The following is a 12,831-nucleotide window of genomic DNA, read 5'->3' on the forward strand; positions in this document are numbered from 1 at the left end:
TCGTCACCATGGGGAGCACCGGTTATTTTTGTGCCCAAAAAGGATGGAACGAAGAGGATGTGTGTGGACTATAGATCACTCGGTGAGATAACCATCAAGAACAAGTACCCATTGCCCCGCATTGAGGATTTGTTTGATCAGATGAGAGGAGCCAAGGTATTCTCCAAGATTGACTTGCGATAGGGTTATCATCAGGTGAAGAGCTTTGCTCTAAACTGAGGTCTAGCCAGTAGATAGTAGAGAGGAGGTTAGGCCATTTGACATACCCAAGACTACCTTCACTACCCGATACGGTCTGTATGAATATACGGTTATGTCATTCGGGCTGACAAATGCTCCAGCTTCATGTATCTGATGAATAAGGTATTTATGGAGTACCTGGATAAGTTTGTTGTGGTGTTTATTGATGATATCCTGATTTATTCCAAGAATGAGGAAGAACATGAAGAACATTTGAGATTAGTGCTTCAGAAGCTGAGAGAACATCAACTGTATGCAAAGTTCAGTAAGTGCAATTTCTGGTTGAAAGAGGTTTCTTTCCTTGGTCATATCATCTTCAACGGTGGAATTGCAGTGGATCCAAGCAAGGTCAGGGATGTTTTGAAATGTAACCCACCGAAGACAGTGACTGAAATCAGGAGTTTTCTTGGACTCATAGGCTACTACCGCAGGTTCATTGAAGGATTCTCCAAGATAGTGAAACCCCTCACATCACTATTAGAAAAAGGAAGGGAATTCAAGTGGACAGAAGCATGTCAGGCCAGTTTCGAGGAATTGAAGAGTAGGTTGACCACAGCTCCAGTGTTGGTAATGCCAGATCTGCATAAAGGTTTTGACATATACTGTGATGCATCTCAATAGGGTTTAGGCTGTGTTCTTATGGAAGAAGGTCATGTGATAGCCTATGCTTCCAGGCAGTTGAGGAAACATGAGCAGAATTACCTGACTCATGATTTGGAGTTAGCCGCAGTGGTACATGCTTTGAAAATTTGAAGGCACTATGTTCTTGGAACTAAATGTCAGATTTATACGGATCATAAGAGCCTCAAGTACATTTTCACTCAGAAAGACCTCAATGTGAGACAATGACGATGGTTATAGCTCATCAACAACTATGATCTGGAGATTCACTATCATCCGGGTAAAGCTAATCTAGTGGCAGATGCCCTGAGTCGGAAGGGCCATGCTAATCTAGCCTTAGCATTTTAATTGCCTGACGAGCTGATGAAGGAATTTGAGAGGCTTAACTTGAGCATTGTTGCTCATACTGATGGATTAACGATGGAAGTGGAGTCAACTCTAGAGCAAGAGGTACAAAAAGGACAGCTTGAGGATGCCAGGGTCAAGGAGATTAAGGAGATGGTAAAGGAGGGAAGAGCCACAGATTTCACAGAAGACTCTCAGGGAACTCTATGGGTCAAAGGGAGAATTTGGGTACCCGATGTGGGAAATCTCTATGAGACGATCTTGAAAGAAGCTCATGATTCAGCTTATTCCATTCACCCCGGGAGTACCAAGATGTATCAGGATCTTAAGCAGAGGTATTGGTGGCCCGGAATGAAGAGAGATGTAGCTGCACATGTAGCCATTTGCGACATACGTCAGAGAGTCAAAGCCGAACACCAGAGACTAGTTGGGTTACTTCAACCATTAAAGGTGCTGGAATGGAAGTGGGAAGAAATCGGCATGGATTTCATAGTCGGATTGCCCCGTACTCAATCTGGTTAAGACTCAATTTGGGTGATAGTGGATAGGTTAATGAAGGTAGGTCACTTCATACCTGTGAATACTACCCATTTAGGGGCAAGATTGGCAGAGTTGTATCTGTTAAGGATCGTGTGTTTGCATGGTGTGCCCAAGAAGATAGTGTCCGACAGAGGTACTCAGTTCACATCACGCTTCTGGCAAAAGTTGCATGAATCTCTGGGTACAAGGTTAAACTTCAGTTCAGCTTATCATCCTCAAACGGATGGACATACTGAAAGAACAAATCAGATACTGGAAGATATGTGTATGTGTATCTCAGAGTATCGCCCATTAGGGGTATGCGCAGGTTTAAGGTCAAAGGAAAGTTGTCACCTTGATTTATTGGTCCGTTCAAGATTCTTGAGAGAGTGGGATAGGTAGCCTATCGGCTGGAGTTGCCTAACTAGTTGTCAGATATACATGACGTGTTCCATATCTCGCAACTTAAGAAGTACCTCAGAGTTCCAGAAGAACAGTTGCCTATGGAGGAATTAAATGTTCAGGATGACCTCACATACACGAAATACCCCGTCAAGATCTTGGATACTTTGGAAAAGGTTACTAGAAATCAGATGATCAGGATGTGCAAGGTTTAGTGGAGTCACCAGAGGACGAATAAACTTGGGAAAGAGAGGATGAGCTACAGAAAAAATTTCCCCATCTCTTTGCAGGATCATCCGAATCTCAAGGACGAGATTCTTCTTTAGGGGGGGTAGGATTTGTAACACCCAAAATTTGAAATTTTCAAACTCAATAAAGTTCATCCAAATTAGGGTCGCATTTAAATTTTTAGGCATTTAAACACATTTTCCAAAATTAAGTTAAACCATCATAGGATTTCTTTCTGCATTCATGCTGCTGCATATCTGTTGTGTGCTTGGATTTGAATTGAAGTTTAAATTTCAAAATTTGATTTTATTTCAAACTATACCTTTCCCTTTCTAACTTTTCTCTTTTGGACTGCATCTTCTTTTCTTTTTTTCCTCAGCCCAGCCGCGCAGCAGGCCGCTTCCTTTTCCCCGGCCCAATCTCTCACGCCAGCTAGCTCCCTCTGGCCCATTTCGCCGAGCGGCCCAGCTAGCGCTGCAGCTCCGCTTCCACTCACTGCCGCACGAGGCCCGCCGGTCAGTCCCTTCACTACAAGGTTTTGTCACTAATGCGGCCAATTTTCTTTTGCAACAGGTGACTTTCGTTGCAATACATAGGGGTTATTACGACAATAGTCCGTTTTGGTTGCAATAGGGGTGTCATATTGCCACCATTTGTGTAGCGTTGTGACAACAATTTAGTCATTGCAATAGGTACGATATATCGCAACGAATATTTGTTGGTTGTAATTGCGGCGACGTATTGCCACGCTATTTTATAGTGGTGGCCATTAGTTGTCCATATTGCAACGATTATAACACGTTGCGATAAGTACTATCGTGCGTTGCAAAAGAGTCTTAGATATAGCAATGAACTCGGTGTTGTTGCAAAAGATACCTTGGTTATTACAATGAAGATAGTGTGGTTGCAAAAGAAATCTTGGTTATTGCAACGAAAATATACAATGTTGCAAATGAGTCTGAGATATTGCAACGCTAATATGAATCGTTGCAACTAGTATTAGATATAGCAATGAAAATGGTATTGTTGCAAAATAAATCTTGGTTATAGCAACAAATGCTGAAACCGTTGCTATACAGGAGGTGCTATTGCAATAATATATACTCGTTGCAATATAGGGGAACGCATGGTTGCAATAGATGAGTTTGTGGGTGCGGCCAGCTTGGTTATGTTGGTGGGTTTTTATTTTGGCCCACACATATGGCAGGCCTTTCTTTCACGAGCTGAGAGGCCTAATCCTGGTCTATGTCGTCCTAGCGTCACCTCCCTTCCTTCTTCGCACGACTCGTCTCATCCGCTTCTCCTCGCATGATGCTACCGCGCAACCGCCGCCTGCCGTCGTCTTCCCTAGCGCGTGAGTTGCCGAGTGCCAAGGAAGAGTCCCCTTGTTAGTCCTCCACATTCTCATCGCCTCCCCTCCTTCTTCGCACAACTCCTCCCCTTCGTTACGCGATCGTCGCCTGCCGTACGTCATCTTCCGATCCCTAGCTAGCTCGCGAGTTGCCGAGTGCCAAGGAATTGAAGGGTCCCCTTGTTAGTCCTCTACGATCTCTCGACGCGCGGGATGACACGGGCGTTGTCCGATTCCATCCTCTCAAATCAAGGTATAAAATCGGTCCAGACCTATCGCAATTAATTAATTAATTAATTAATGTGCATGCTGAAAAACTTGAGTTATTCAATTATTAGTACATATATTCATTCAGTTTTTATAAACTAGTTGATAGTAATAATACCGATGGAGGAACCTATATTTTTTTGCAGGTTATTCAGGAGGTTATTCAGGATTTGTATAGTAGTATACTACAAGCCTGTGCTTAAAATATTAGTTGGGTTTTTTTTGCAATATGGCACATGAACATGAGGATCGTTTTTTGATGGAATTGTCACATACAGATGCTGCGTGGCAAAACGGAGTTGCTAAATTCATTGAAGATACCTTTGATGCTGGCCCCTTACCAGGACAGACTATGCCCTGTCCATGTAGACGATGTCGTCGCATGGCATATCAAAATAAAGAAGTTGTTGAGTTGCACTTGAATACCAGAGGGTTTGATCCGCATTACATAAAATAACATCATACTAGCAGATCTGCTAAATGTGTTGTTATGAACGATGATGATCGGGACATTTGTGAAGGTAAAGAAGGTGATCATGATGATGGTGTCTCATCCACTAAACTGCTTTCATCACTAATTAGTGGTGCCATACATGGTGAAATTAGAGGTGATAAGGAGCCAAATGAGTCAATAAGAAAATTTTTCAAGTTAATGGAAGAAGCTAGGAAAGAACTATACCCAGGTTGCGAGGAGGCTACCCAAATATCTTTTATTGTGAGGCTATATTAGATTAAGTGCATGTTCGGTATTAGCAACAATGCTCTAGACCAAAAACTGTTATTATTCTGCCATGTGGTCCCCAAGGACCATTGTGTCCCAGGTACCCTGGACAAAGTTCGAAAGGTAGTTCGAGACCTTGGACTGGACTACCAAAAGATTCATGCTTGTGTTAATGATTGTGTGTTATTCCGTGGAGAAGAGTACGAGAAGCTGAACGCATGTCCAAAATGTGGGGAGAGTAGGTGGAAAGATACATATTTAGAGTGTGGTTTTGATGGCACTGGTGGAGTAAATAAGAAGCTCTTACCTCTAAGATACTGAGGTATTTTCCACTTATTCCTCGACTGCAGAGATTATATATGTACGAGATCACATTGGTGCATATGCGTTGGCATAAGGAAAAATTGGTTGAAGATGGTAAAGTGCGGCACCCAGCTAACTCAAAGGCATGGAGGCACGTAGATGCCAAGTACCAAGTATACTGCATTTGCAAGTGATCCACATAATGTTAGGCTGGGACTTGCTTCGGATGGCTTCAATCCATTTGGGATGTTGAATGTGACTTACACTATATGGCCAGTGATCCTGATTCCTTATAACCTGCCTCCTTGGTTGTGCTTCAAACAATCCTATTGGATGATGTAGATGCTAATTCCTAGGCTTAAATCTCCAGGAATTAACATTGATGTATATTTGTAGCCTCTGATCGATGAGCTTAAAGAGATATGGGACAATGGAATTGATACTTGGGATGCGGGAAAAAAGGAAAATTTTACTCTACGTGCAATGCTTATTTGGACAATTAATGATTTTCCTGCATATGCGATGTTGTCTGGTTGGAGCACAAAAGGCTGGTTTGCTTGTTCTTATTGTCACGAGGATACCGATTACTTGTGGCTAAAATATGGTTCAAAGCATTGCTACATGGGCCATCGTCGTTTCTTGCCTATGGACCACGGGTGGCGGAGGAACAAGTTGAGCTTCAATAACAAGGTAGAAATGAGGACGGCTCTAGTGCCCCTGAGTGGTGCAGAAGTAGTGGACCAGTACAAGACTTTCGAGCAAGTCAATTTTGGAGCGACTACTTCAAGGAAGAGGAAGCAGCACGATGAAGATAATAGATGGCACAACTGGAGGAAGAAGAGTATTTTCTTTGACCTTCCTTCTAGGATTCTTTGCTTATACACCATAATCTCGATGTGATGCATATTGAGAAGAATATATGTGAGAGCTTGCTAGGGACTCTGCTTGATTAGGCTGGTAAAAGTAAGGACGGTGAGAACCTAGACTCGATATGCAAGGTATAAGGCTGGATCAACATCTATCATTCGACGATAAAGGAAAATAGACTTTGCCACCAGCGTTGTACAAGTTAGGTGATGATCATAAGGAAATTCTGTGCAATTTTCTTCAAGGTGTTAAGATGCCCGATGCTTGTGCCTCAAATATCAAGAGATGTGTTGATGTCAATGGTTTTAAGGTTGCTGGACTTAAAATTCATGACTACCATGTTATATTACAAAAACTTTTACCCTTGGTGGTGCGCCAAATATTGCCTGAGCAAGTAGTGATCCCATTGATTGAGCTCAATAGGTTTTTTAGTTCGGTATGTTAAAAGGAGCTTGAGGAAACCGAGATGAAAGAACTTACCAAATTGATTGCAGAGACCCTTTGTGGGCTTGAGATGATATTTCCACTAGCATTTTTTGATATGATGCACTTACCTGTTCATATTGCTTGGGAGGCAGAACTCGGGGGTCCTGTTTCCTATAGATGGATGTACCTAGTTGAGAGGTACCTACGTACTCTCAAAGGCTATGTGAGGAACAAAGCGTACCCAGAGGGTTCAATAGCAGAGGGGTACATCTCAGAGGAGTGCCCTACATTCTGTTCTCGATTCTTTGAAGGTGTTAGTACAAAGCTGAATCAGCCAGAGCGACAAGAAAGGAACACTGTTAGTGAACCACCTGCTGGTCTAAGTGTATTTGTGAGCATGGACTTCACTAGAAAGAAAGGTAGTTATCATAGGCACAATATGGAGATACCTTCTCCTGATGACTTGTGCAGGATGAGGTACTACATAATATGCAACTGTGATGAGGCCACTCCATGGATAAAGTAAGCTTCATGTAATCCTATTTTTTTATATTGTGTTCAATATCTAACTGACATAAGTTTATTGTTTCATCAGTTTGCACATGGACGAATTGAGGAAAACCGGCATGCATAATGTTGATAGCAGGCACAAGGCTCAATTTTTATATTGGTTCGAGCGTAAAGTGAGTCATATATATTTCTATTCAATTTTATTCATCACACTTGAATATATATGTTCGTAACATATCTTCCAAAAGTTTCTGAGGGTAGATCAGGAACCTACGGAAAAGCAAATGAAATGATTTACTCTCTGTCTCGTGGTCCAGAACAAATAGTTACTGTGAGGAGCAGGTGTTCCATCAATGGGTTTTTCTTTCGGACATCAGATGTAGAGAAAAATCTATCAACATAGAACAATGGTGTTGTCGTCAAGGGCAATGATGGCATGGAACATCATAGAACAATGGTATGGAGTGATTAAAAAAATCATCACCCTTTATTTTGCTAAACAGCATGAAGTCACATTGTTCGCGTGTGACTGGTATGATGTTCCTGCACCAAATAAGAGCAAATCCAGAGGGTGTAGTAAAGATAAGTTTGGGATTATTGATATTGATACCACTCGGTTTCGCTACTCAAATGATCCATACATCCTGGCAACACAAGCGGAGCAAGTGTGTTATGTGAAAGGCGGGAAGAAAGGTACTAAATGGTGCAGTGTCCTCAAAATGAAACCTAGGACCCTGTTTGCCATGCCGAAAGTAGAGGACAGTGTTGGTGATACAAATGTGGACTTTGTTATCACAGAAGTGGAACAAATGAATGTTGAGGACCATCTGGAGGCTTTGACAAACTGGATTAGGCAAGATGTGCAAGGGTTATTTGGTGATGCATCTGTACTTCAAAAGGTGGTGCCCATGCCTGAACTGGATCATGTAGAAATACCAGAAGACGAAGATGATTCTAATGACGCCTACATTGGTGATGGAGTTGTTGCTCCAGTCAATATACCTGGAGAAGACCAAGATATTTTCTTTGTGTAATTTGGAGTTGCAAAGTTTACTTCGTGACCTAATGACCATTTGATTTCTGGAAAACATTCAGATGAAGATGATTCTGATGACGCCTACATTGGTGATGAACTTTATCAAATGCTAAACCAGACGAGATAGAGCTCTCCCATACATAAAAATTACTTAATTCATACGAACTGGGTCGAGTTTGATATAGTAGGTGCATGCCTCTCATGTTACCAAAATAAAGCACAGGCATCCATTACTTCTACATCAACTACATGTTATACCAAAATAAACTTGGTGAATGCCTCTCTCATGATTCAAAAATAAAGAAGAGGCATCCACGACATGATCAACTAACATAACTCTCATAACTAAGAGTACTGATACTTCTACATCAACAAGGACTAAGCTACTCCCTCCTCCACATTAGTCGTCCTTGCCTTCCATAATGTAGAAATAGCCCTTCTGTAGCTTGCGCTTGATAGCAGCACGAAGCTCTTCTGCCATCTCTCGCACCTAACATTTAAGAAGGGGGTTACTTAGCATGTGAAAAAGATAAACTGACTAGATAAACCAAAACAGCACATAATAGAAACCAATTGATGATTAACTTAAAGGGTAGGAACATCACCTGCCTACCAGACAGCTCAGGTCCATCGTTCAGCTCATCATCGCTCCCATGAGTGAATATCATTGTACATGACATCTTTGGGAAAACGACCTCATAGGTATCTCCAGCGACCTTCATTATAGGGAAAATAGGGTCACAAAACTAAATAAAGTGTTGCTCAATTTTAATAGGATCATAACATGACAACACATAGTGTTAGAACTTATTCGAAATAGAAAACACCTACTAGTTTGAGACTTGCTGGCATGTCTGGGCAGTCATATTGGACGTCTCGCTTGTCCTCGGAGGGAGTAGACTCGGTGAAGATGTGGCGGGCTCGGACTGGGTCGCGCGGTCTACTTACTCACGCCTACCATGAGATCGCAAAGTTTAACATGTCACTGAATCATGAAATGAAATATATGGTATACTAAATCTAATTTTCCTACATCACCTCCTTAGGGATCGAGCGCCTTGGCCGAGCCTTGGTGGAGGTGCCAAGTCCCTTCTTCTTGAATCGCCCGGTGGCTTTGTCGCGCAGCTGCCTACTAGAGTTGTGCATCTTCTTGCGGTGAGCCATGGTGGGAAAGGAAGCGAAGCAGAGGGTGTCGGGACTACTCCCCGGATCCACGAGTAGGCCTTGGACGGCCTACTATGGGACGTACTCGGATGTGATCAGAACAAGGATGGGCGTATCCTACACGGACTAGTCTTGTATGTTTATGGAAAACTACTCGGGGCAATACTGAGTAGAACTCTGTAATAGTACCCGACTAGGACTCAGACTTGTAACCCTGCCCTCCCGGGTATATAAGGCCGGGCAAGGACCCCCCCTCAAAACAGATCCCTCAGGACCAGAACATACATCAATACAAACCACCACACAGGACGTAGGGTATTACGCGATCTAGCGGCCCGAACCTGTCTAAATTGTGTTCCTTGCGTCACCATTGATTCCTTGATTCTCGACGACCCTTACCGCATAAAAGACCACCTAGGGTACCCCCTAGGCGGGTTGCCGGTCTAAAACACCGATTCAGGGTCGGGCGAGGTGGACTTCCATTCAGGGTCGGGCGAGGCAGAGCTACTCCCTCACAGGGTCGGGCTCAGCCGACCCCTGAACTCAGAGTCGGACTCACCTCGGATTCGGCCCCAGTCAGCATCTAAATCAGTCTCGATTTCAAAGCGGTTCCCGCACGGACTCCGCAACGCAACAAAAGTCTATCAAGATTTTCTTGCTCGAACCCAAGTTGAACTCGGGCATGACGAGGACGTTGACTCCAACTCATCCTACTCACCAGAAATACCATTATCTGGCCCAGCCCAAGGGTTGGTAATAACTTCGACACCGCAAGGCAGATTCGTCCACTGGCCGGGACTGCGACCATCTTTCCTCGACCGTGACTACGACTCGCGCCTCATCGCCCACATAGACAACTTGCCATATCAAGAAGGCGTTCCACTTACATCCAACCATGAAGGAAGCTACACAGAGATTGCTACATCAAGTTCCGAAAGCTACTACCCGGACAGGGAGATACTTGTTATTACTCCAGTTAACAACCCGGGAACTAGCCAGAATAGAACCCCCGGGCGACTAGCACAAGTCGACAACATCTCTGACGATGAGTCTACAACCAACAATGAAACCCCTGAACAACGCAAGCAACGAAGGGTGCGCAATACTACTCGAGCTGAGTGTCGATAGTCAATGGCTACAAATATCCCTATTACAAATCTTGAACGAGCTTTCAACGCAGTTCAGGCTCAGGAGCATAATACTCCACTCACGGCTATCGCTTCCATCAACATTTTGACGACATTGATGCCTCAAGATAATGATAACGCAGCCACAGCTCAACTCATGCAGCGTGGCAATGGACTAATTGCACAACTCGCAGAGCAAGCTTACAAGCTGCTTGACAAAGAATCACCAATCCCGTCCGTTTCTCGCATTACAGATGGAAGCAGGAGGGCTGCATATGGGACGTGTGCGGGATTGAGATGGGACGTGTTGGGGGAGATAGATTTCGCATTGAAAGGGGGCGGAGAAGAAGGGGCCATAAGCGAACTTTGGAAGCGGGAGTCCACGCCACCAGCAGTTATGTAGGCCAGATATCACTGACGTGTGGGCCTGGTGGTGAATGGGCCCACTCGGCAGTGACAGGAGTGGCAGGGGACAATGAGTGGGTCCAGCTCTTCCCGCGCACATTCGGGAAGCGAGTGCCCATTCGGGAACCAAGTTGGAGGAGGGAAAGGAAAGAATTGGCATAGTACTCCCTCCCTCCGTAGATCATTTTGACTTTTTTACACACATGGATTTAGCTATGTATCTAAACATAAACATGTGTGGATGCATAGCAAAAGTTATATATATAAAAAAATCAAAATGACATATAATTTGGACGGAGGGAGTACAAATATATCTAGCTACAAGATAAAGATAAATTTGGTTTGTTGAGAGTAATATTTCTCTCCTTATGTTGAAAAGATTATATCAGCATACCAGCCATAGGAACTCCTTGTCCAAGATCCTCCTTCACCCACTTGGTCCACTTCTCGGGCTCAAGAGCTTGTGCATCTGCTTCTGGTTTAGGCTCTGGATCTGACGGCTCGGACGGATCTAACTCTAGATCTGAATCTGGGTCAGCATCCGATACGTCGACGACGTCGGGTGCTGGTGCTGGCGCAGGTGCTGGGGCTGGTGCTGGCTCCTGCTCCACGAGTACGGCATCCTCGTCAATCACATCCAACGGGTGCTGAAAGTAGTAGACCTCCTCTTCTCTAGGCTCCCTGGGGTGATACTGCACGATGCCGTGGAGCGGGGGACGGGTGCTCTTGCGGGCTGTCCTCCAGGTGCGAGCCATCTAACAGAAAGAAGATGGAATTAATTTAGAATAAAATTTTGAATGAATAAGGATAGAAGCAAAATAAAGGATTAAGATAGAAGCATAGCAATAAGCATGAGGAAAAATCAAGGTTAAAATATTTAAGCAGATTTAAAAGGAGTAAGTAGGAATGGCTACTAGATAATTATAATCCTTTAATTGCGACCATTTCTAACAAGGCTAACATCCTACAATCAACATGGCTCTGATATCACTTCTATCACACTTGATTTTAAGAACAAAAATGAGTGCATTGAATACATGTGCGCTAGGATCAAGTTACGCACATGTATGACATAAGTGACTAACAAAGACAGTGTTAAATCAAATAAAGAGAGTAATTGACCATTATTACATGGCCGAAAGTCTCAATAAAGCACAAGCCCAAATTATTATGCAGCGGACTACGAAGATAGCGACAACACCATAGGCAGCTGACTGAAGAACTGTACGCCTAGAACTCCTCAAAGTCGTCAATGTACTCCACCAGATTATCTTGGTCTGAACAGCAGTTTTGCAAGCATGAGTACACTTATGGTTGGTACTCAACAAGTCGTGGGGAATAGTGTAGTGTAAGGCAAATCAAGGTATGGCTAAGGCTTAATTAGCATCAGCTTTTAATTAGGTTGGTCAAATTTTTTTAGCAATTAACTAAGTGTAAGTTTATACCCACCGAACTTAAACAAGAGCATAAATAAAGTAAACAACGTATGCATAAATGAAATAACAATGATTTAAATCCATCTTTTGATAATGTTATCATGTGAGGGTCCAGGCCGCTCTTAACTGTGAGCACGGCTTATCGATCAGTTTTACACTCTGCAGAGGTCGCACATCTTTACCCACAAGTTGCGTAAAAGTTCAAAAGAACTTTGGACCCAACCATGCGGTGTTTGCAAGGCACCATACCACACTTCCGAGGTGTGATTGCAAAGGGACACTATGAGGCCTTTACAAAGATTCGCTAGTAAGTGGTAATCCGCTAAGGTTCCCGGATTAGTAGCAGAGCATAACAGTCCCCTAGTGAGTACCGTGTCTTAGCAAAGCTCACGTCCCAAGAGAGCGAGTGCTATACCCCATCTATCGCCGCCCCTCTTGCCCTTTCGGTAAGATTACCCTAGACTAGAGTTTCTAATTATTCAGCCAAGACCAGAGCCATTTAGTCTTGTGGTAGCACTGTTTTTCTAGGTGGTCGCTCCATGTTCCGATTAAACATTATGGTCTTATGTTAACGAAATGTATAATAGGAGTAAAGCAAGATTAAACATTGTTTCAATTAAACCACCATAACCCAAGTAAGCAATAAGCATGAGCTACCCAACATAAAAGTAAACCCAGTTGGTCAAGGCAAAGGTAAATAAAATCTAAGCGAACCATAATTGGGACCCATCAAGATTAAAACTATTATGTGCATAGCAATGTTGTGTTGAACATGAATATAAAGGTGAATAGGACTTAAAGAAGTGATCAAGTACACGACTTGATTTCTTGGTCTTGCTCTTGCTGTTCGTACTCCTTGAAGG

This window comes from Setaria viridis, chromosome 3 (genome assembly GCF_005286985.2).
Source record: "Setaria viridis chromosome 3, Setaria_viridis_v4.0, whole genome shotgun sequence".
Classification (NCBI taxonomy): Eukaryota; Viridiplantae; Streptophyta; class Magnoliopsida; order Poales; family Poaceae; genus Setaria; species Setaria viridis.